Source organism: Haliaeetus albicilla, chromosome 19 (genome assembly GCF_947461875.1).
Source record: "Haliaeetus albicilla chromosome 19, bHalAlb1.1, whole genome shotgun sequence".
NCBI classification, from domain to species: Eukaryota; Metazoa; Chordata; class Aves; order Accipitriformes; family Accipitridae; genus Haliaeetus; species Haliaeetus albicilla.
Genome location: NC_091501.1, coordinates 1,683,756 through 1,707,616, shown reverse-complemented (window position 1 = coordinate 1,707,616; position 23,861 = coordinate 1,683,756). Strand labels below are relative to the sequence as shown.

Here is a 23,861-nt window from a genome sequence, read left to right as displayed (position 1 = left end):
ACATTTGCCTGAGAGACGTCCTGCCAGCGGTGATGTACGTGCCTGTGAAGATGCAGATGTGCAGGCAGAAGCTGTCCTTGTTTCGGGTGTTAACGCGCGTGCACGCGTGTGGGCAGATGTGCGAGCGCTGGAGGGCATCTGTAAGCACAGACCGGCGTCCTGGCCCCGCTGCCTTTCACAGCGGCTGGGCTTTCTGGGCTTTCTGCCTGGCTACTTTTCACACTCCGGCGGTGGCCGACGGAGCGGGATGCGGAGGGTCACCGGGGCTGGTGCCAGCAGGGAAACTGGGAGGGAGCCGGAGACGACGGCGGTGCCTGCTGTGCCGCAGCAGCTCGCCAGCTAACGATGGCTCTATCCCAGCTCAGCGCCGGCTCCTGACCGCTCTGCGTTGGGCTCGGGGTGCCCCAGTTTGCTTGGCAGCCAGCCCGCTTGGTAGCCACACGTCTTCGACAAGCAGCCTTCTCCCAGGAGTTTTGTGCGGCAGCCTTTTTGCTGGGGAGGATGGCGTCGCGCTGGCCTGATGTGCAGATGTGAGGGAGCACTTCTGAAATGCTTGTGGCCAACCCGGGGCAGTTGCCTGAGCCCAGCTCCCCAGTTGACATCAAAGCAGCTCCTCTTTGAAATGGTGGCTCTGGGGTACTGACGGTGACAAGAAGCCACGTGTCTTTTCTGCCCTCACACCGGCAGAGCATTTCGTGGGTCTCTCCTTGGTGTATTGTTGCGGGGAGCTGTTTCGCCTGGGTTTCTTCCTCCTCTTCATCTCCTGGTTGTAAATGCCGGAGTCCTTTCCTCCCTGTCCAACCCACTAGCACCTGCCTGCTCTGCCCATTGCTGGGTCTGCCTGTGTGTCCCAGTGGGTTGCATGCAGAGTGGGAAAAGGAGAAGGCTTTTCCCCTCAAAGCCTGTACAAGAGAGGGGGTAGGATGGGGTGGCACAGAGCCTGCTTGTGCTGCACGCCGGGGATAACGCCTGCTCTCCTTGCCCAGGCCTCCGGAGCAGCCCCTGGGGATGCAGAAGGCACCCTGCAGCGCCGTGCAGGTGCTACCTGGGTACCAGCAATGGCGTGGCTGTTATCAGCAGGACAAACTGGTTTGTGGTGGCTCCACGCATCCCCTTCAGCTCCGGGGCGCTCGGACAGACTGTTCTCCTTGCTCCATCGTCAGCAGATGGAGAACTCTTGCCCTGCAGGTTTGGTGTGCTCCAAGCATCCCCTTCCCACCCTCCGGCTGGGGGGGCTGGCGGGGGGTGGGTGCACCTGGTAAGCCGGTGTGCCCGTGCTGACAGCCGGGTCGGTGCTGCGAAGCCGTGGGAAGAGGCAGGCGCCTCGCATCAAATTCCCAGCCTGACGCGAAGTGACAGAGCAGAAAGAGTGAGCGACAGGGAGGGCGGGAGGCAGGATGGGAGCGATGGAGGAGCTGGGGGAGGGGAGCGGGAGACGGGTCTGTAGCCTGGGAGCAGAACAGCAAACTGGCTTATTATTAACCATAACCCCTGTCCCTTCCTAACCTTGCATCTGATAAATTGTTCTCTGATTCTTTTTTTTTTTTTGTGTGTGTTTCTTTTTTCTTTAATTCCCCCTCAGGCGCTGCTGTAGCTCAAATTTAGTCTCCAATTTTTATATCTTCCTGTCTCTTCTATTTTGTTTCTTATTTGGAAAATATACCCAAGAGGACTGTGGGACTTGGGAAGAGTTAGAAGCACAGGGGATGCCACATTGGATCAGTTGATCTAATCCAGGATCTTCCTTTCTGCCCACACTTGGCCTCCGTGGAAAATTAAACTGCCCATCCCAGTGAAAAATACAGCTGTGCGATGGGAGGTTTGGTGAGAAACACCTTCCTCACCCTCCCCATGGCAGTGCGCACCTTGATGTGTCAGATTTGGTTTCTAGTTGGTGACATTTGGTATCCAGGGGATCTCCCAGCTGGGTGCTGGTACAGGATGACCCACTGTGTAGATGTGGAGCTGGGGCTGGGCAGAACTGGCTTTGCACCCCCTCTGCGGGGTGATCTTGGATGGATCGTCTTCTTTCTCTGGGCCTCAGTTTCCTTGTCTCTAAGATGAGAGGTAATTAGATCTGTTCCCTTCATCAAGTGCTTACATAACATCTCTACAGCTGAAAAATACTGGAGGAGATGCCTTGTTTTGTACCTCAACAACAGAAGAGAAAATACATCAGCTGCCTCCAGACCTAGAAAATTCCTCACTGGTAGGTAGCATCAAGTACATGCAAGGGCATATTGCCCCTGATGAGGGGAATATCAGTATGCACCATGCTTCAGAGCTGAAAAGAGATAACGTTGGGGAGATAATCACCCCAACGGAAAAGGTTCCTCTCAGCTTATATCCTGGGGATTTGATCTTGTTTCATCTTGCTCTGGAGCCCAGAAAAAGGATCATTGGATGAAATCAATTTTCAGTTATGTTAGAGGGCAGGTGAATCTCAAACCTTTCATGTTGTGCCAGTTTATGCTTTTAATTCAGGAAAAGGCATCATCTCAGCCACCCTTCTACTGCAGTGGTGAGTCCCACAAGAAAAAGCACATTCTCCTTTTGATTCCTAGATTGTTTTGTGCCTTTAGTCCACAAGCTTCTCTGCCAGAGGACACAGTATGATGGGAAAAGGTTGGATCCATCAGCATTTTAGGCATCCTCTACTGTTTCTGCTGGGAGTTATCTACTGCCTTCCCCTTCCCCGGGCTCGTGCTGCTCTCAGCAAAAGCACTGTCTGAGTCAAAGTTGTGTCTTTCCTGAGCCACAGCAAATGTGAATGGGTCTCACCTTTTTGTAGATCTTACTGCGTATGGACTCCCATCTCAGTCCTTTTCCACTTCTGCTCTCGCCCCCTGGAAGGCAGCCACCCTTGGATCCAGGACTTCTTGGCCCAGGCTATGTTGTCCAAACCCATCACGAGGTGGCACCACAGGATTGCCTTTGTTGTTGTTTTGTTTTTGTAAATCTCTCTCCATTTTTCTCACTAGCCCCAGCCATCCTCTTGCCCTTCGGCCCATTGCTGCTCTCCACCACTCAGCTGACTACAGACACTTGTCTGGTTTTCCTTGGAGGCTCCCCTGGGTCCCAAGCCAGGAGAGACCATGGGTCAGGGCCAGCTGGGGTAAAGCAGCTGTGCAGAACATGGCACAGAGCCTCAAAGAGTTAAGGCCAAAGTGATGGATGGGTGATGAGAAGGACTATCTGTTATTTAAGATGCAAGTTTGCTCTCTTCTCTTTTTTGAGGAGCAATGAACATGGCTGAGAGGAGACCCCAGTCCAGCCTGGGGTGCTCTTTAGCCCTTGCTGCCCTCTTCCCTGCTCCCTGGAGTAGCTGCTGATCAGAGGATGTGTCCTGCCTGTTCTGCCTCTGTTCCGGGCTCCCTCCGGCGGTGGGAGGACAGGCAGGGTCTGCCCCACAGAGCCAGGGAGCACAGCTGTGCCGAGAGGGTGGTGGATCTCATGGGGGCTGTTGACCTCAGCATAGACAGAGCCCGTCCTTCTGCAACAGGCATTTTGCACTTACACACGTGAGGTTAGCTTGCTTACGCTCTCTCCAAATGAAGCGCTGGTCCTTCTGGCTCTCTTGAGACCCCACCTGCAGTACTGCGTTCAGCTCTGGGGCCCCCAACATAAGAAGGACATGGACCTGTTGGTGAGCCCAGAGGAGGGCCACAAAGATGATCAGAGGGCTGGAGCATCTCCCCTATGAGGACAGGCTGAGAGAGTTGGGGTTGTTCAGCCTGGAGAAGAGAAGGCTCCAGGGAGACCTTATAGCAGCCTTCCAGTACATAAAGGGGCCCTACAAGAAAGCCAGAGAGTGACTTTTTACTTTTTACAAGGGCATGTAGTGATAGGACAAGGGCTAATGGCTTTAAACTGAAAGAAGGTAGATTTAGATTAGATGTAAGGAAGAAGTTCTTCCCTGTGAGGGTGGTGAGGCACTGGAACAGGTTGTCCAGAGAGGTTGTGGATGCCCCATCCCTGGCAGTGTTCAAGGCCAGGTTGGATGGGGCTTTGAGCAACCTGGTGTAGTGGAAGGTGTCCCTGCCCATGGCAGGGGGCTTGGAACTAGATGATCTTTAAGTGCCCTTCCAACTCAAACCATTCTATGCGTCTATTATCAGGTGGCTGTACGCAGGCTCTCCGTGTTGTCCTTTGGATGATCAGTGGGGTGAAGCAGCTCGAGATGGCTTAGCTTTGGTGCTTGCCCACCAGCTGAGAAACCAGCTCTTTGATACTGTGAGTGGAGATGAGAAGGTTTTGAGCAAGATGACAAATAGGCACTGTATGAGACAGTCCCTTAGAGACAGGCGTACCTCAGTCTGGGTCCCAACCCAAGGGATGCCTTGGGGAAGCTCAGATCCAGGTTTCACTGTTGGATCCCACAGACCTACATCTAGAGAAGATTCATCCAGGGCTTTTGAAGACAATGTTCCTCTTCCCAGCAGCTGCTTAGCAAACTGCATTGGTGATCTTCCTTTCCTAGACTGGGATGTTGGGTTAGATTGAATTCCATCCCTTGGAGACCTCTTCCTCAAATGCACATCCCCCTTTTCCTCTCCACTGTTGTTTTTCATAAAAACCACCTTTTTGTAAATGGTCTTAGTCTCCCATCTAGAAACCTGTCTGCCACCATAGCTTGAAGCTGCCCAAGCAGAGGGCAGAGATTCCTATTTCGCTTGCACTCTCTTTGTTTCTCTCCTCTGCTGGAGGGATTAATTTATATTTTCCGTCTTGCCTGTTTCTAAGCTCTTCTCTTCTACCATTCCCTTCTCTACTTGTCTTGACCTGTTCCAGATGAGGAGGGGTGAGGTGAGGGGGTATCACAGCTTGCAGATGTTATAGATCCACAGTGGCTTTTGCTGCAACCAGAAATGGTCCTTGTGTGCTCAACTATCTGTTTCAGCTCTGCTACACCACTCTGGCCCTGTAAAAGAGAAGCCCAGGCAGGTTTGTTCATGTGGATGTTGCTTCCCTGCAGCATCGTGTGCTGCTGCACTCCCTGTCTCAGCCCTTCTCCGACATTGCACCTCTTGAGGGGCTTCTTTTCCAACGTGTAAGGTGATGCTGTATTTATCAGGTGGTGGGGAGGGATGGCAGCACCCAGCAGAGAGGGGGAGGGGATGTGTAGGACCCCCCTCGGGGGGCCCTCGGACCCCCCGTGCAGCTGATGGACAGGTTGCAGCCCACATCTGGAACGTGAGAGTTGTCGAAGGGGAGAGCGACTGTGGCACCATTGTGCCATAAACGTGCAAGGTACGGGCACAGGTGTGAGCGAGCGTGCTGTGGGGTGCTGGCCGTGCGAGTCCCCTGCTCTGGCAGATCACAGGTGAAAAGAATTGTGGAGGTCTCATCCAGATGCCTTTCGCCGATGACAAAGTCCTTGTTCTGGTCACAGAAGTGGAGAATAGCTGGTGGTGGCTGTCAGCCCTTCCTCAGGGAGCCCCTGATGCCCAAGTGCCACAGCTGGGGTCTGAGGTGTTGTTGGCAGAGTGTCATCGTGCCCCGGGATGCTGAGCTGGAGAAGGCAGGGATGCACGCTGCCAGCCCTGGGATGCGTGGGTGGGCACCGGAGCAGAGCTCTGCGCTGGAGCAATGGGACGAGGGACCCCTGGGAGGGAGCCGACATCCATCCCGAAAGCTGTGTGACCATCGGGATCAGGAGGCGGCACAGGATCTGATTGCCGGCACCGTGGCTGGGAGCACCGGGCCGGGTCTGAAATGCATCGGCAGATCGGTGTGAGGAGCTGTGCTTAAGAGCCACAACACTGAATCATTTCCCAGAAATCCCCTGTCAGTCTAACCATAAACACCGAGGAGAGTGGAAGGTGGGGAGACATGTGTTTCTTCAATTTCCTACAACAAAGCAAGCGTAAAGGGGATTAAGAAGGCAACGCTGGGGGAAAAGAGAGCGATTTAGAAGGTAAGGGAACATTAAGATTGAGAGGGATAAAATGCAGATTGAAGTTGTTGGGCTAGAACAGAAGAACTTCTCAGTCTATATATTTAGCTCAGTGAGGTATATAAACAGAAACCTACAGCCAGCTCAGCCACTTCTCCCCCAGTGGAGTGAGTCATCAGCCCTTGGATCTAAAGTTAGGTTCACGTCAGAGCTTACACTCTCTCAATTTATTTTTCTCTTTCTACTTTGAAGGGTGTGGGAAAAGCTGAGCACCGTCTCCTGGAAGCAGCAAACATAAACCCACAACGGCAACAGATGCCGGACCTGATGCCCTACCTGGGAGCACTGGGAAAAAGCCTGCTTTGTGTCTGGCTGCTCCTCTTCCTCGCTGCGTGCCTGGGGATGAGCTCAGCTTACATATGGCTGTGTCTAATCCGGGCACACAGTGGACCCAGCTCTAAAGGGTCTGTGCGCTGTGCAGGCGAGCCGGAGGGTGGGCTGGACTGCGCAGCCATTCCTGGGGGCAACGGCAGCAGGATTTGCGGTGACGGTCAGTGTTTGGCTCCTGTGTGCTGGGCAGGAGAGCAGGATCTGCCGTCGGGGCTGGCAAGAGAGATTGGGGCTGGGTCAGCCTGGCAGGAGGCAGGATGATGCCGGTGAGACTTGGCTAGAGGATGCCTTTAAATCCAGTGTGGGCTGCTGCCTAGTGGGCTCAGCCCACAGCCACCTGCAGACCCGCAGAGGAGAGGGCTGCATCTCCCAGAGCTAACCCCGGAGCCTCTCCGCTTTGGGATGGCTCCCCCTTTCCTGCTTGTTCCCTCTCGCCCCGTCCCCTCTCCGAAGCAGTTGCAATGATTCACGTACTTTCCCCATTAAACCCCCTCAGCCAGTGCTGCTGGCTCAGGTGGTGACAAGGACAGCATGGACTTTCCTGTTCCTCTCAAAAATCACAGAGGGAACAGGGAGGGACCTTTGGAAATGCTCCGGATGGATCTGTAGGACCAGCTTGTGCCATGCTCAGCTCTGGTGTCACCCAGCCCCAGGTTGCTCCCAGCAGAGCCCATGCGTATTACTTGGGGCAGGTGACAAAACTCTTTGAAAGAGCCTCAGGGGTTAAAGACAGAGCCCTGTGACTGCTCTGAGCTGCCAGGCGAGGAGCCGTCTGTCTTCAGACCCTTTTCTTGGGGCTGGTGGAGAGGAGAAGGGAGGGCAGCGGCTTCCCAGCCCAAGGCTTGGTGGTAACACTGGGATTGCCACTGTGGGGGATGCCCATGGTGTATGTACCAGCAAGCCCATGGAAATCCTCCCCAGTGTGTGTGGTCTGGGGAGGGCTGTGGGGAGAAGGGGGCTCAGGTCTGGACCTGTATCTCAGCAGGAGCGTGAGCTGCCCTAGGCTTGCTCTTTTTGCCAGTTCCGAATCTGTGAAGGGATGAACGGCATGGCTGCTTTTCCCCACCCAGCCTCCTTCCCTCTCCCCTCCTTCCAAGCCTGTTGCATGCTTTTATCAATTTGGAGGGTTTGTCTGAGTGAGAGTTCAAATGTCTTGTAATCCCCATGGTGTAGGTATGCTGGAAGGCAAACAGACGTGATCCTGGGATGTGGACATTAGCGATGACCCACGGATTTTCCTGGGTGTGTATTTATGTGCATCTGTCCTCCTGTGCCCCTCTGTGTGTACCCTTCATCTTCCTTTACCATTTTGTTTGTTTCGCCTCTCCTTGCTGCCCTGTTTCTCCCTCCTGTCTCACCCCCTCCCTCTTCCTCCTGCCCTCCTCCTCATTCCCTTTTTCTCATTTGATATTCATGCATGAATAAATTCAATTGCATTTTTTCCCTGTTCCCCCTGAAGGGGCTTGTTGGTGAATTGCAGGCATCTGAAATCATATAATGCTCAGATTCATCATTTCGGGGACAGAATTGAAGCCCTTCTTCTCAGGAAGGAATAACAGATGCTTTTTATAGGGAGAGGGAGTGGCGAGTGTCTTGTGGCTGGTGAGGAGGAATCCAAGGGGATTCACCTCGGCAGCCCAGGGTGGACTTGCTTGCACGAGGGGACTAGAAGGTCAGCCAGCCCGCCCCTCCGGTGTATGTAGGGATGGGAAAGGCATACGTGTATATGGGAGTGCGAGTGCCTATGGTTGCTTGCATATTTGCTGTGTGTGGTGCTTGCGGTGTGCTTAGGGAAGAGTAACATCTCTTACGGGGCTGCCAAGAATTGGCTGAGGCAGGAGGTGTCTCAGCGGGTTGCCAGCAGCCTGGCACCCGAGGGTTCAGGGCGATTGTCTAGAGATCTGCCTGGGCATCTGCCTCAGCCGACTTTTGGGATAATTACGTGGCTCTGGTATCACCCCAAACTCTGCTGTGGGTCTGGGGATGTGCCCAGTGCCATATCCCCATCGCGCCAAGAAGCTGAAGTTGGACAAAATCATGTTCATCCTGCACTTCGAGGGGCTTCTTGATGTGGATGGGCACTTGCTGTCTCCCTGCTCCTACATGGGAGCCCTCCAGCTCGTGCAGAACTCAGGGTAACCACAACCTTCTTTGGTACCGAAGGTGGTTGCACGGCTTCAGTACAAACAGGCTCTGAGCACTGATGGGGAGAGGTCCGGCCACCACAAATATTTATTATCCTGGAATAAAATCTCTTTCTGGCTCATGGAGGATGCATGGGTTCACCATGCAACTGCAGCCCCGGTCAGAAGCTACAAAAAAAGAAAGGCTGGACTTGCCTGAGGAAGGGCTGTTTTTCACGAGGGTTGCTAATCAGGTAACTTTTGATGCTCACAACATTCCCGTCATTTATAACTCTGCTCCCTTTTCTTTTTTTTTTTTTTAGCACTCCTGGTGCACCCTGAGGATCCTCTGAGGGCTGAGTTTGCCTTTCAGGAGAGGAAACAAGATTAGACACTTTATAAAACACAAAAGTGTTATGCTAAAAGCGGACAGCGGCCGTCATCTTTGCTCCAAAGACTTTTAAGGGTCTCACGAGAGACAGTGGCGGTGCCAACCACCTTCCTTGGGCTCCAGGGAGCTTGGCTTATGGGGTGGAAATGGCCAGGGGCACCTTGGCTTCTCTCCAACGCCCCTGGCACAGCAAAGCCAAGCCATGCAGAGATGGACGGCAGAGGAAAGGATTTGTACTGGGTGTTTTTCACCCTAGATGGTGAACGCACGTGAGCTACCTGGAGGTAAAACCAGAGATGCTTTGGCTTTACCAGAAGGTGGGCTTGCTCCATTGCCTTCCTGCGGAGAGTTAATGACTGAGGGCCTGTTGCGCAGTACAATTAAAGTGCTTGGTTTCCCAGCCATTTTTAGGTCAGCTGTGTTAATTACCCTGACCCAGCTATTCTAGTTGTGCACTCAAAGTCTGCGACAGCCGGCACAGACGTTGTCTTGGTGGGGAAGGGCTGGAGAAGGCTTTGTGTAACCCTGCGAGGAAGCAGAGGAGGCACATGTTGTACCATAGCCCAGCTGGGAGCTGGGTGTTTTTTAGCTGCTTATTTACAATATATGCCCATGGCAGAAACAAGAATATCTCTGTCTCATAACATCTGGGGTTTTATTGGTCTGAACAGGCAAAACCCATGAAAAGCCTTGAGGACTGTGATGGCTTCACGTAGTGTCTCTTTCCCAGAGCCGACTTGGGGATCCTCAGCCAGAAAATTGAAAGTTGATGCTCTGAGGATGAGGAGCCTGTGCCAGCGTGGGGCCAGTCTGCTCGGCCACGGGATGGGACCGGTGGGGGAGACGGCTGGGCTGGCCCTCCGTTGGAGGGGGCTCGGGCAGCCATATTCTGTTCTAGCCCCCCAGACGGTGGGATCCCTGCGTGTTATCCATCCCTCTCGTTTTCCCTGGCTTCACAAAATGCAGCAGGAAACTAATTTGCAGCGAGTTGTTCCCACGCCCTGAGTTCCCGTAACAGATTTGGGAGTAGGATGGGGGGAGAGGAGGGACTGGTTTTGAGGGAGGGACTTTTGGGGGGGTTGTTAGGGGTTTTTTTAACTCTTCCCAAGGGGTAATTCTCTAACCTGCTTGGTCTGTGGCCTGTGGAGGGACACACGCTCACAAGTTCGGGGCAAGGCAAGCGCTCCAAAGCCGGTGTCCATCAGAAAAGGAAGGATGAGCGGGCTGAAGGCAGGGAAAATCGGCTGTCCCAAGACCCCACCATGGATGCGGGTGTGCGACGGTGTGCAAGGAGATTTCTTCCTTTCCTCTGGTGTTGCTAGAATTCCTGCCTTATGCGCCTCTAATTGTAGGTTTCCCCTAAAGACATTTGGTGTCACTGTAAGGACGGCGTTTCACTCTCCCTCTCTGCCTGTACAGTTATTCTCTCTCTCTCGCTGTGCACTTCGCTCCATAAGCCGTTGGTGAACATACCATAAGACACAGAGAGAGAGAGACAGACAGACAGAAACCACACACCAGCCCTTCCTCCTCGCTTTCCCACCATGGAATAGCTGAACTTGCCCCCACCCCCCCCTCCATCACCTCCCAGCGCCCCACTATTATTTTGACCCTCTGGTCTTTTTGGAAGGAAGCTTCTGTCACTTCTGAACACCACCCGCCTGGAAAAAAACACACACACGCACAGACAAAGCCCCCCAAACCCTCCCGCGAAGGAAGAGGTCCTTTTTTTTTCCTCTTTTCTTTCGCTCTGACTCCAGAGCTTCACACTCCAGCCTGAGCAGCCACAATTTCTTACCATGTATTCCCCTTTTAAACCATCTCCTTCCTGCACACGCTCAGTCCTTGCAGCCACGGATCTAACACAACTCCCCGCTTCTCGCCTGCAGGTTCTTTGCTCCCCGTCACTCAGCTGATCCTGATCTTTTTTCTCCTATTTTTTCGCCCCCCCCGGGCGCTGAGGTGTGTGTGTCTGTGTGTGAGTGTGCCTGTGTGCAAAGGGGGGAGGTGGGGGGGGCTTTTTTTTTTTTTTCTTGGTGGGGGAATTTTTTCAAAGCATCTTCATTATTATTTTATTTTGCTTCTCTGACTTGGACACTTCTCCCTTGGAGGTTTCTTTTCCATGCAAAGGTAGGTGAGTCGCATGCACACCTGGCTAACCTTATGTCTGTCTGGTTTCACTTGTTTTTGCTGTCCTTTTAATAGAAAACTTGTGCCCACCCGTGTACCTGCACCATTCCTGTTTTGTTTCGTACCTGTTTCCTCTCTGGCAGAAGTAAAGGCTGAGGGTAGACATGTCTGTAATGTTAATAATTCTGTCTTCCCAGAGAGGAAAGTTATTTCTCTGTGCATGTCCAGCTGTACATGTATGTCCGTGTGTGGTGCCCATGTATGTGAGGCTGCCTCTGTTTACCCAACAAGTAGCAATAATTGATTTTGGTGTGTGTTTTGGGCAGGGGTGGTGGTGGAAGGGGAACGACTGTGTGTCCAGCAGTTCACGTCCATGAGCGATTGCAGCAGGGAATGTGTTTCTCACACATATTCAGCAGCTCTTTATACATGACTATAAATGATAGAAGGAGTGTGAATAATCCAAGGAATTTCAAATTTAGCCCTGGTTAGTTTGTACTGTTATGATGGAGAAGGATGGTGGGAAAGAGGAAGGGTTACAAAATCTCCTCCCTGGAGAGGTAACTGTCTGAGACTTGTATATATATAACTTTTCTTAAAACCGTCTCGCTGTTAGGGGCTGCTTGGGGTTGGGGTGGTTTTTTTCTTTGCAAAGCAAGAGTTGAATCTTGGATTTAGGTTTCATAAATTGTCTTTTCTTGTTTTGTTTATGATTATTGTTGCATTTCAATTGCATGTGCAACATCCAAAGTGTCTGAAAAGGGACAGGGAATAGGACGTACTTTAATATAGCAAATGCATCATCTTCTGTACATCAGTGGAAGCTGTTGGCTGGAGTCAGGGGGAGAGAAATAGAAGAATTAAAAAAGAAGAGAACCAGAAATAATGTTAGAAATTGTTGACTGGCAATTATCTGGCATATTTTCTGCCAATACTGGTTTTCGTAACACTCTTGATGGATACCTTTTGCTTCTTGGTAACAGCAGCTGTATAAAAAGTACCAGGGGCTTTAAAAAAAAAAAAACCCAACAGAAAGAAAAAACCAACATGCATCATTTCCCTACAAATTATTACAAAGAAAAATGGTAAACATCCATAAGCAGAACTTGCTCTGCATTTTCTTTCTGCTAATAGGAAGTGTTTTTTTCATTGATCTGGGGGTTGCTAGTGGTTCTGTATCTCTGTCACTTAGAAGACTGCTGTGTTAATTCTCAGTTGTTTCTGTGTGCTGTTGCAGAGCTCTTGGTCCTAAATTTGGGCTGGTGATTGAGGATTTATTATCTCAGAAGAAGGATGGGGTCTGCTGACCCTCCGCCCCCCCTCACCCCTCAATGTTTTCTCTCCAACGTGTAAACTTCTCTATCGGCGGAAGGAAATCCGCAAGCTCATTACCTTCTCAACACCCTACCTGCAAAGAAACTTTGAATTCAAAGCACTGGGAAGGGAATTCAAGAGCCCTGCTTCTGCCCCCCCCTTCCCCTTTCTATTTTAAGGACACCTTCTGAGCATCTCTCCCCCAGCCAGCGCTGCCCCATCCCTCGGGTGCGGGCAGGAGCGCAGCCTCAGGCAGGAGCAAGGAATGATGCTGCTGGACTGGGAGTGTTTATTCCTCTCGCCATTAAATAACGTAATAGTTTCATGGCACTGGCGTCGAACGTGAGCTTCCTCGGAACGGCAGCAGTGTCGGTGAAGGTCTAGTGCCACGATCCTCTCCCCAGGGCAGTGGGAAGAAGGCAGGGGTTGAATCCTGGCATGGCGCTGGATCCCCTGCCCACTGGCAGGGCGTTTGCACCGGGCTGGCTGGGAGAGGGTGCAGTACCTCTCCGGGAAAGCCTTGGTCCTGGCTGTAGCAGGAAGGTGGGGAAAAGCAGTTTTCCTGCAGATCTCACTGGAAAGCATGTGTCTAAGCACTGGCCACCTCGGTGCACCAGCAGATGCACACGTGCCTTGCCAGGAGATCTGGTGGTGAATATCTCAGAGGAGAGGTGGGGGGGCAAGGAGGGAGCTTTGATCTGCCACGTGTGAGGGGTTTGCCTTGTGAAGCCTGGATCAATCTGACAGCGCCTATCGTAAAGGGGGGGGGGGGTTATGCTAACCCGCCTCATGTTTTCTCTTACAAAATCTCCCCTCGTTGCTGCCTCAGGAGCGTTTTCAGGCAGTGGACCTGGCTGGAGCAGGTCCAGCGCAGCCACAGACATCAAGGGAGTGAGGGGAAGCCTCACAGGAGGGGGATGCTGATTCCCGAGGAGCTCACCGCTTGCCTGCGGGTGTTTCTGGGCAGGCACAGTGGCCTTGGTTGGGATATGAGGAGACCAGTTGGGCAGCTTGGGGTCTATCAGAGTGCACCCGCAGTGCTGGGTGAGCTTTCCTGTATTCCCACCCCTGTCCCCACCAAAAGCAGCACCTTCCTCGCCAGTCCAGCCCTGGGCATCCTTGAAGTGCCCATAATGCTCCGGTGTCCCTGGCTGCAGCTCTGGCTTCTCCTCTGGTCCCAGGTTTGCTTGCTTGCCTCCTTCCACCAACCCACTTCACGCCTGGCCGCGTTCCTGCCGCCTGATCTGGTTTGGGAGAACCCAGGTGTCCACACGCGGTACGACGTGGTCCCAGCCTACAGCCCTGCTTAGTGTTACAGCCCTGTCGGTACACCGCCAGGATAGCCCAGACCAGGGTGGCTTAAGCTGAGCCCTGGCCGCCTTTGATTTTGGGAAAAGCCTGCAATTCCCGGCTCTGCTGCAAAGAAGCCATATGCTTGCTCAGCTTTTTTTCCTGAGGGGAAAAAAAAAAATGTTGAAACCAATTTTTATTCATTTTTCTCAAAGAGAACAAGTATCTACAGCTGGAAACTCATGACATGCACACACAGTGTTAGGATTCTTTAAAAGAGCCAGCCACAGATTTAAAATAAATTTCATCTTCTATTAAATCAAAGTCCTAATCCTGCAAATTCAAGCAAGCAGGTGAACACCTGCACTTGCACAGAGCCTTGCTAAAACTGCTGGGTCCGTGGATGGGCTCAGAAATCAAGTGGTGCAGGTGGATCTGCAAGATCAGGCAGTACTGTTTCTTTAGCTGTATTTTTTAAAATCTGTAAGATGGGGTAACGTAGGGCTGATTTTAAGAGTGTTCAAGGTCTACAAAACCCCGACTCGTTACTGGAAAGTAAAGGTTTCTTCCCAGTTATGCAGAGGTGCACAGTTGTTTATCATGACCTAATATAGTCAGCTTATTTAGTTTATTCATCTGTGTCTGAGACGCATACCTTGAAGCTCTTAGAAATCACGTAGTGTTTTGAAAAATGTCTTATACTGATACAAAATTTATTTAAGCCCTCTAATCATAACTCAGGCTGCATAAATCTACCCACTAACTTGGTAATAAACTCCTCGCTTTCCCGGTACTCGTCAGGCCACCGTGTTTGAAGCACTGCGGTGTGCCCTGAAGAGCAATCAGCCCAGCGTATCGGGGACTAATTGCACTGAGGAGATCTCAGAAAATGCCTCGTCGCTCGCCTCGGGCCGGCGGTGTGTGCTGCTGTGGTGGGGCAGGAGGGAGGTGGGCTCTTGGCTAAGCCAGGCTCAGCCATCAGGGCCTCTGCAGGTCCATGCCAATCCTTGCAGCCTGTGGGTGAGTGGAGGTGCTGCGGGCTCTTGGTGTGAAATGCTGCTTGTTGGTGTTTTCTGCAGTAGTTTGTGTTTCCCAGCACCCGCAGAGCGCAGTACAGCAGCCCGGTCTCCGTGTGACCGAGGCAGGATCGGAGGGCTGCCTCCGAATGGAAAGGTTGTTCCCTTCTTATCAAGTGCATGTGTGTGTATTAAAAAAAAAAAAAAAAAAAAAAAGGCAGCTGGTCTCTGCTTCTGACATAGCCATCACCTGCGGCGCAGGCACCGCATCCCGCTCCATCGCGCCTCCATGTAAAGCTCCACGGGGGTGTCCCGGGGAGGGCTAGCAAGGGGCATTGCCATGCGAAACCACTGGAGCTCGGCGTTATGGCTGTGTGGTTGAACGGGATGGAGAGGAGCTGCTGACCTGCGCTGTCGGTAGCTGGTGAAGTGGCGAGTGCTGGGGCTTTTGCTGCTGTGATGTGGCTGCTGAAAGTATTTGTGTGGTGTGATCGTTGTGGGGGGCGGGTGGGGAGGTTTTTGTTTCCTTTCTCTGAAGTGTCAGAGTTTGGCCGTGGCTAGAAAAACAGCGCTGTATAGAGAGCACAGATGGGGTTAGTGGTATTAAACATTCTCAGGTGCTGGGTCAGTGTGTCTCGCTGGCAGGCTCGATTAAGTCGCTTTCCAGGACGGAGGTTAGGAATGGATTTTCCTACAGGTCAGGCTGGCTGGGATGGATGGGATCCTGTTCCTGCTGCTGCAGTGTGTGTATGTGCAGCGTGTGCATCTGTGCAGTGTGCCCAGCATCATCTCTCATCTCCTCCCAGAGCGAAGACTTTCGGCAGTGGTGATGCCCTCAATTGCTTGTCTTCCTTGGGCATTTTTTTTTTTCCTATTTTGCTTTTTGAGCTACTCTAAGTTTGCCAGTGGGGGTAGTGGGAGGTGGGGGGTAGCGTAACTCTTCATGGACTCTTTTGGACCGAGTTTCCTTGCAAGGTTGTCTGCTATGGGGAGGGATTGGACTTGGACCACAGGGGTCCATTTCAGGTCTGTGGTCAGATATGCTTGCATTGGTGTCTTTGCTGCTTTTCAGTGATTTCTGTTCAAGCAACCATCCAGCTTTGATTTGCTTTGGGGTTTTTTTTTGGTTTTTTTTTTCTTTTTTTTTTTCCTCCTGGTGGCAGCAGGGAGAGAAGGGGACTTTCCAGGCTTATATAAATGAGTAGCACTGTCAGTAGTCAAATCATGTGGGATGCAGGGAGCCATCACAAGGTCCCGGTCTATCTACTGACCTGAGATTGAACAGCCCATAGGCCTTTGCAGAAGAGCTACCAGCGTTGTCTCCTCTCTGCTTCTAGATGATTCCCAGCTTCACAGCTACATTTCTCTCCCATATCCCCTCTCCTTTCTAGAGGCAGAGCCTGGGGCATCATCGCACTCCACATAGCTTCAGCTCCCTTCCTGTTTTTGTTTTTGCCAGAGTTAGTTTGCTCCAAATGTGCATCTGTGTTTATGCAGATTATCTCCTTTGGAGGCAGGGGATGGGGGACGATGACAGTAATTTATAGGGACGGGACAGGTGTAAGATATAATGATGCTCCCCAAATCCCTTAGCACTGTGTTCCTTTTAGATGTGCTCCTTCCTCCTTTGCTTCTCCCCACCTCCCTTTCCACCCCGGGGAGCCTCCTCTCCAGATGTAAGCAGTGATGTGGGTTGGGACAAAGTCTGGAGGTGGGGTGGGGGTGTTTGTGCAGGGGTGGGAGGTTGCATCCAGCGCTGTGCTGTGACGGGGAGCAGGGGGTCTCCTGGCGTCTCCCACCTCCTTGTACGCTGCTGCTTTCCTACACCCGCTCACTGCAACAGGTCCTGAAGGGACACTGTCAGGCTGGGCACCGGGACCGGGACAAAAGGAGCAGAGAGGTTGGTCCGGGAAGGCTGGTGTGAAAGGGCAGAGCTTCTCGCTGCCAGCTTAGCCCGGGTGGGAGCGACCAGCCTGGCCACAGCCCCGGGCTGCCTTTTTCCATCCACTCTCAATGCAGGTGCAGCACTGGGCACCGTCTGCCCTGGTGGTGGGCAGGAGCTGCAGCTCCGTTCCCCCAGCATGGGCTTCTCCAGGAGGCACAATCGAGGTATTTGCATATTTTGCCTCTCCTGCGAGCACTTCATATTCTGGCTCAAGGGCTGAGGGTGTGAGGGCAGCCCCAAAGCTGTCGTTGCTGGGAGCCTACGAGACCACCGTCTTCCTCTTCATCATCCTCATCAGACCCATCTTAGTTGACATCTTCATTGCTGATCTGGAGGAGGGAGTAAACAGCATGCTAATGACTTTCTTGGATGATGATAAAACAGGTTTTTGCCTGCCAGTGGGGATGCAGAAAAACAACACAAAGGGAACTAGCGAGGTCAGAAAGATGGGCAGAAAATAACGTAATGAGGATTCATCGTAGGAAAAATGCAAGCTAATGCATCTGGGGGCAATGTAATCCGAAACACGTGGTCTGAGGACCTGGTGAGGGGCGGGGAGGGGACGGCACACGCCACGAGACCGAGGTGTGACGGTAGATGGCATATCAGACATGGGCTTGCAGCGTGACGGGACCAGCAACAGAGACATCACGATGGCAGCCCGCCTCTGCGGCCGGCCCAGGCGCCAGCCCTGCGGGAAAGCGGCGCTTGGCACATCATTATCGGCAGAGCATTGGTAGGCGAGAGAGGCAGCTTTCAGCGCGGATCTGCACGGAACGACCATGGGGCTAGGGAGATTAATTTATGAGCAAGGATTAAGTGCTAAAGACGTGTAGCTTGGCTAAGCGGTGGTTTAAGCGAGAGGACGTGACGGGAATCCGCTCACGTGAAAGGTGCCTGCGTGCCCGAGGAGGAGACATCGCTGTGAGCGGTGCAGACCCACGGGGGTTGCGGGGAGTGAAGGGGGCAGATTGGAAAGGGAAAACACTGGCTCTGGGGCAGAACCTCCCCATAGATGGGTCTGTGAGAGCGGGGAGTCACCCCCAAAAGGAGGTTTTTGGGTGCCTGTTTATTTGGGACACCAAAAAGGAAAATGTTTTGTTGAAAGCAAGCATGTGTATTCTCTGGGGAGCAATGGGATGAGGCTGAGGTCTTCAGCAGCACTGACCTCTGGGTCTCAAACGCCCCACATAGTTAAGGCCAGGTAATGATTTTCTACTGGGAAACCTCCTTCGCCTCTGTACCTCCTCAACCCAAAGTGCCCGTGTTGCTCCTGGGCCTTTTCTTCTCTCATCATTTACCTTTTCCCCATCCCTCCAGCAACGTCTTCACTGATCTCCACAACATCTCCTTCAGGCTTAGCCAAAGGCTTCTCAGCAGTGTAAGCAGATCCCTGCTTTGCTGTGCCAGGGATGGGGACCGGAGGCATGGCCAGGACGGGGCTATCCCAGGCACACGAGGGGGAAGCGATGTGATGGACATCGGCTGTGATGGTACGGGTGGAAGAGTCCGGGAGATCTGGGCTTGCTCTTCCTACAGCTGTGGGGTGCTGCCTGCGGTACAGGTTGAAGGCAGGGTATTGCTGAGGCTTCAGGACAGATAGTTTGCTTATCTTTGTTTCGTCCTGTGCTGACCACACTGCTCCTTCCCCTGCTCAGTGGGATGAGGGAATTTCTTCTGCTCCCTGTCCCGAACAGGAGGAGGGATCCAAAATCACCAGGGTGGGAAGGGGGAGGCTGTCAAGCTCCTGAGCAAATCTGGCAGAGGTTAATAACATGTGCGGAGATAAGGCACAGCAATCGCCCAGTGTGCAGCTGAAAGGTGACACAGGTCGTGGGCATTAGACCAGGCAGGGCAGCCGGGAGACCCCAGCCCTGCTGCAGGCCACGGACGGCACGTTTCAGGGGCACGCGGGCACGCTGGCACCTGTGAGCGATGGATTCGGGCACCGTTTGAAACACTTTCTGCTGGGTTCTGCCATGTCCCGTTGCATGAGGAGGTGCTGAGATGATGGAGATGTAAAAGCTCCTCTTTCAAATTAGCTGCTAATAAGTGACCCTTTTCCTTACTGATACTGATACACCTCCACGCACATACAGGCAGAAGAGAGCAGGCGCTGCCTCACACGAACAGGCAGAGAAACACGCCGATGCCAGATGAACATAAACAGAGAGGGAGCCGTGCACCACTAATTATATTGTACCACTGCGAATGCTCCAAATGTGAAACCTGTATGACTAACACATCCCCACAGCCAGACGCATGCATCAAAGATAACACACAACCGGTGCTTGCCATTTATAGCAACAAACAAACGCGGACTCACAACCATGTACAACAGACCACCCTGGGAGGCACACGCGCACACGCAGCTACCGAGTGGGGTCACCCACACGCATTCATAAATATGCCGCACAGTCAGAGACATCCTTAAATAAGTCTGGGTTTGTGTGAAGCCAGCCGCAAGAGATGGAGATGGAGATGGAGATGGATGGTCTGTAAAGGACTCATGTCCCCTCAGGATGGAAGGGTCTGTATACATGTAAGGCTGCTCTTAAAGGAAATATACCCCGCACTTCCATCTCGGCTGCGAGCCCCGGTGTTGCCCGTGCGAGCAGCCTGCAGGGAGGAAGGGATGGTCCCAGGGCAGCGTGGGCTGGCGAGGGATACGGGGCTAAGGGTGGTGGTGGGGAAGGTGAACTCTGTGGATGCTCCGTGTGTGGGAGTGGAGACATCCCGCTGGGCTCTGGGCGGATTGCCTCCAGCACTGGGATGATGCTCTGGGGACCTCTCTCTGGTGTTTCCCTCTCCCGTCTGGCTGCAGAAGGCTCTTCCACCGGCAAGATGGAATAGTCTCCTCTATCCTGTCCGCATGCTAGAGGTTTTCAGGAAAGGCCTGGATGAGCACTGCAAAGGTCCCACCAGCCCTCCCTCACCCGTAGTCCCTGACGGCCCCCCTCTGCCCAAACCCCTGCCGAGGAGGGGTGGCGAGGAGCCAGCAGACCGCTTCAGCTGGGGCGTGATGCCCGCAGGACACCTTGGGCTGGGTCGCTCGTGGCACTTTGGTCGACTGTGGCGTGCCTGGCAGGTCGTGGCATTATCAGCCCCGGGGTGCCAGTTGCAGCCCTGGAGGGGAGCGTGTCTCATCAGAGACCCCTCTGAGCAGCACGTGCCAGGAGGTGACATCGGCCCTTGGGGACAGACACCCCCAATCTGAAGCACTTCCCCTGAACCGTGACATCTCCTCTTTTTTCTCCCAAGCAATCTCCCCTGCTCATTAAGTCCACCACTTCCCTTGCTGTTTCAGAGCATCCTTCTCCCTTCTTCCCCAGCGGAGTCCGGCAGGATCAGGTGCTTTCTCTGAAGCAGGGAAGGGCTGAGCCAGAGGCTGGCGGCATCTCCCATGCCTGCCAAGTCAAGGAGCTCCCCGCCAGCACACGTGTCCGGGGCAGGCATGCGTGCCAGATGCGGGACCAGCAGGGGCTCGGCTCGGGATGGTGGTGGTTTTAAATGGCCCTTGGGGACGGAGAGTGGGAGGAAGAGTGCTGACTCGATACTTGGCTCCGGGGAAGGCTTCGGTGCAGGCTGTGCAGGGAGAGAAGCAGGAGGAGCTGCCAGCCCGCAAATACCTTCCCTTCCCCTGGAGGGAAGTGCAGCGGGCGTAGCATCGCTCCTCTGGCTGTTTGCGACTTTTGCGGGGGAATGTTTTTGGGCATTTGGGGGGTGTTTGGCCGGAAAATAACAGTCAGAGGTGGGGAGGATTTGGTCTGCACTGATGGGTCTGGCCTGCCACCGCCACCTGGGGATAGGCTTGCCTGAGCAAACGGTTGAGTGGGAAGAACGTGCATCTAGCCACCCCATAACCACCTGATTGTCCTCTCGTATTGCCCTTGTCGCAGTGAGCAGTGCTTACACAAAGGGGAGGTCGAGTTCTGGAGCCTTATAATCCTGTCTGGTCTTACTATTACTGTCTTTCATCTGGGTAGGAACCCTCGCCGTTGAGGCATGTTTTTCTGCGTATGCAGATGTGTGTGCGTGCCAAACTCATTCCTCTTGGTCATTTTGATTTAAATAGGCTCACTCCAACCAAGTTACACAGCAATGCTACGGCATGGGAAGGCCAGTAATTGCAATCCCAGAGACAATATCAGCATTGCATGAGTTGCAGCCTGTCCTGGCCAAAACAGTGGAAATACCCGATTCCAACCTCCACATCTGAGCTGGTAGTGGTAAGCACCCTGGATCTGTCTTTGGCAGGAAAACCACTCCCTTCCCCTTTGAAGCTGAGGCAGCAGGACTGACTCTGCATAAAGAGCTCAGAAGTGCCCCACTGCTTGGGTTTCCCCTCTTCCTCTTTTGACACAGCATATTAATCCTGCTTAAAGTAGGAAATATGCCATGATCACAGCCTTGGACCTGGCTTGGGTGGCAGAGTGGGATTTAATGTCAGGAAGGAAAGAGGTATTACTCTCATCTCCAGTGGGGCAGCTGTCATTCAAGGACTGTATTTAGCTTTAGGACTTCCAAAGGGATTCACCTAGCTCTGTGTCGGTATGACCTCTAATGAGCCATTCTGGGCTGCACAAATTGGAGCGATAAACTGCCTGTGATGCAGCCACTACCCAATTTGTGCACGTGTGTGACATGTGCAGAGCTGCATCCCAAAGTCCCAGCTGCATCTGGCAGTGGCGAGATGCAGAAGAGGCCCTGAATGTTTGCTTGGAGGGAAAGCAGGGAAACGCTGATGAGGTTGTTTCTCCCATTCCCTTGCTCAGTTGTATTGTTAATTATGAAGCTTTGTACGTTGCAGTTTGGAATCGTCATGCCCTCATCAGTGTGGATGCTCTGAGCACCGTAATAAGTCATTCCTCCTGGCTGTCCCTGCTAACCTTTCTCCTTCGTGTTGTTAATGGGAAAGAAGCTGGGCTCAGCCATCGCATGTTAATAGCCTGCAAGGAAGCCAGCTCAGAGCAGGCAATGGGAAGCTGGTGGGAATAGGGAACGGAAAAGGTGGTACAAGGAGTTGCATAGGTGCTCAGAGTTAAAAACCTGGTGAGAGTGAAAACAGAGGTGCTGGGTGGTGGGAAGGATGTGCTGCCACTTCTGTCACAGGGGTTAAAAAATTATGAACAGCATCCCAAAGCCAGTCAGGAGACACAATACGTGTTTCCTTCCAATAGCTGGAGGCCTTTGGGGTAATGAATTCAAGGAGTCTCTGTGCTATCCCCTAAGGGACACTATGTCTGCTTTCTAAACCTCTGTGCTTGCTGCTCTTTGTTCTGACAAATACCAAGGCTCGAAGAACAAGCAAAGCTTTGGATCAAAGTGCATGTTGGAAGCAGGGAGCTGAGAGAGCAGGGTGGCTAGGCAGAGCTCACAGGGTCTTAACCGGGGATGATGGGGGACTGCAGCCCAAGGTGGAAAGGTTGGCCGGACCTGGCAGATGAGTGCTGTGGAGAGCACTGGTGATCATGGATCCAGAAGTGTGGGCATCAAAAGGGTCTCGGGCCGAAACATCAAGGGTGCAGCATGCCAAGGCAGAGCAGTGTCAGCAGAGATGCATGATCCTAAAGTGAAGGGAACTAAGGAAAGTCCTTGGGAGGATAACGTATGGCCAGGACGCGAGGAGACAAGGTCTCTGCCATGGACAGACATCTTTTCCTGCTGCTGATAGTCCCTTTCTGTATTGTGGTCTGTCTGAGGGCTCTTGTATTGCTTTTAAACCTGTACTTGTAGCACGGGCACTCCAGATGCTTGAGCATGCCAGCAGGGTGAAGGGAAGAAAGTGCCCATCAGGCCACCATCAGGCAGTCCTTGGGCAAGCTCTCTTTCCTAAGAGCATCACTGTAACGCCCCTCCAAAGCCAGGCCTTGGAGTTTATTTTGTTCTCCTCAGTTGACAAGCCACTTTCAATGTGCTACTTAATGGATGTTTGCCTTTGCGTTTTCCCAGAACAAGGCCACCGTTCAGTGCACCCAGCCAGCAAAGCGATGTTCTTTAGCAAAAGCACGGTGCTTTGCAGTACTTGGGTGCTACCGAGCGTAAGACCTATTCTTCCTTCACCCACCCGCGCTCCCTGACCATTCTGCTTAGCGGAATAACTTTTGCAACCTGTCTTCACGGTGATTCCACTGCCCCGGCGCAGGAGAGCTCCACAAGGTCTAGTAAAGGGCGCTTAATATTTAATCCCGCTTCTAGCTTGCGTTACAGCTCCCTGTTTGAACGAGTGACTGTTGTGTACGGGTTTGACATATGCATTTGCTGGCGTCGGTCTGGTGTGGCACATGGCCAGCCCAGCGCGTCCCTGGATGGGAGAGGGCGCGCTTGGGGCAGTGGAGCTGGACCTGGGGTTGGCAGGACCGCGTGAAAGACTGCAAGGGCAGGGTGGCTGTGTTCCAAAGCACGGTGCTCCATTAAGGTGCTCAGGCCGTTGCCAAAAGAGTCGGCACCATCACTTGAGATGGTGGAGCACCGTGCCGGGGCATCTCAGGACCTACAGGGTTGATGTAGATAGCGATGGAGAGGACTAGCTGGAGGAGTCTTGGTGGAGAGAGGGACTGGCAGAAAAGAGTTTTGCTTAAAATTGCTTCGGCACAAAGCGCGACTGTGGTTTATCATTTGCTAGAGCCGTCAGTCCCGCAGCCCTCCCCTGCTCCGAGCTTGCCGGGAGAGCACGGGCGTGCTGCGCTCTCGCTGCTGATGCCTCACGTGGGTTTCATTTCTCTTTCTCCCCTCCTCTCCAGGGGTTCTCGCTTGCGGCTGGCATGGCAGAGTCCGTCCCTCAGCCTCCCTCCACCCGGCCTGCAGGCCCACAGCCCCCTCACGCCTCCGCCGTCTGCCCACTGGAGCCCGTGGATTTGGGGGTCTCGGAGCAGCCGACGCCGCCGGAGCAGCCGCCGTCCTCCCCGGAGCTGGGTGAGGATGAGGAAATCACCTCCCCGCCGGACCCTGATGTCCCCTACCCCGACTTGGCCCCGGTTGTCTTCTTCTGCTTGAAGCAGACCACCAGCCCGCGGAACTGGTGCATCAAAATGGTGTGCAACCCATATCCTTTCCGAGCTGCCCCTTCTCCCTCCCCGCTTCTCGCTCCCTCCTGCCCCATCCCTCCATCTCCCTGCCCTCCCGGGGTGCCTGGCAGGTAAGGAATGACGTTTCCTACATATTTAACGACCTGCTTTTTTCCTCACTTGCGTTTAAACAGAACCTCAGCTGTTGCAGCGTGTGATCAAAAGAAGCCGATTATGAAAGAGGGGACTTCAGAGAGAGCTGCTGCTGACAGCCCCAGTCACAGGGGGCTGGGTGAGGGGAGGGTTGAAGAAAGATATTTTAGAAAGGCCCCTTCTTCCACTTCCCAGCTCCCTTTTCA

The 23,861-nt window shown here is 53.2% G+C and overlaps 2 long non-coding RNA genes across 2 annotated transcripts; both read left to right on the top strand.

Annotated features, from left to right (window-relative positions):
* Positions 1-4,550: 4,550 nt before the first annotated feature.
* On the top strand, positions 4,551-9,428 carry LOC138690002 (uncharacterized). Its single transcript, XR_011328776.1, has 3 exons — positions 4,551-5,917; positions 6,149-7,528; positions 8,733-9,428. It is a non-coding gene; the product is annotated as an uncharacterized lncRNA (long non-coding RNA).
* A 620-nt stretch (positions 9,429-10,048) lies between these two features.
* Positions 10,049-23,545, top strand: LOC138690040 (uncharacterized). The gene is made up of 3 exons (XR_011328801.1): positions 10,049-10,762; positions 10,912-10,930; positions 23,239-23,545. It is a non-coding gene; the product is annotated as an uncharacterized lncRNA (long non-coding RNA).
* The last annotated feature ends 316 nt before the right edge of the window (positions 23,546-23,861 follow it).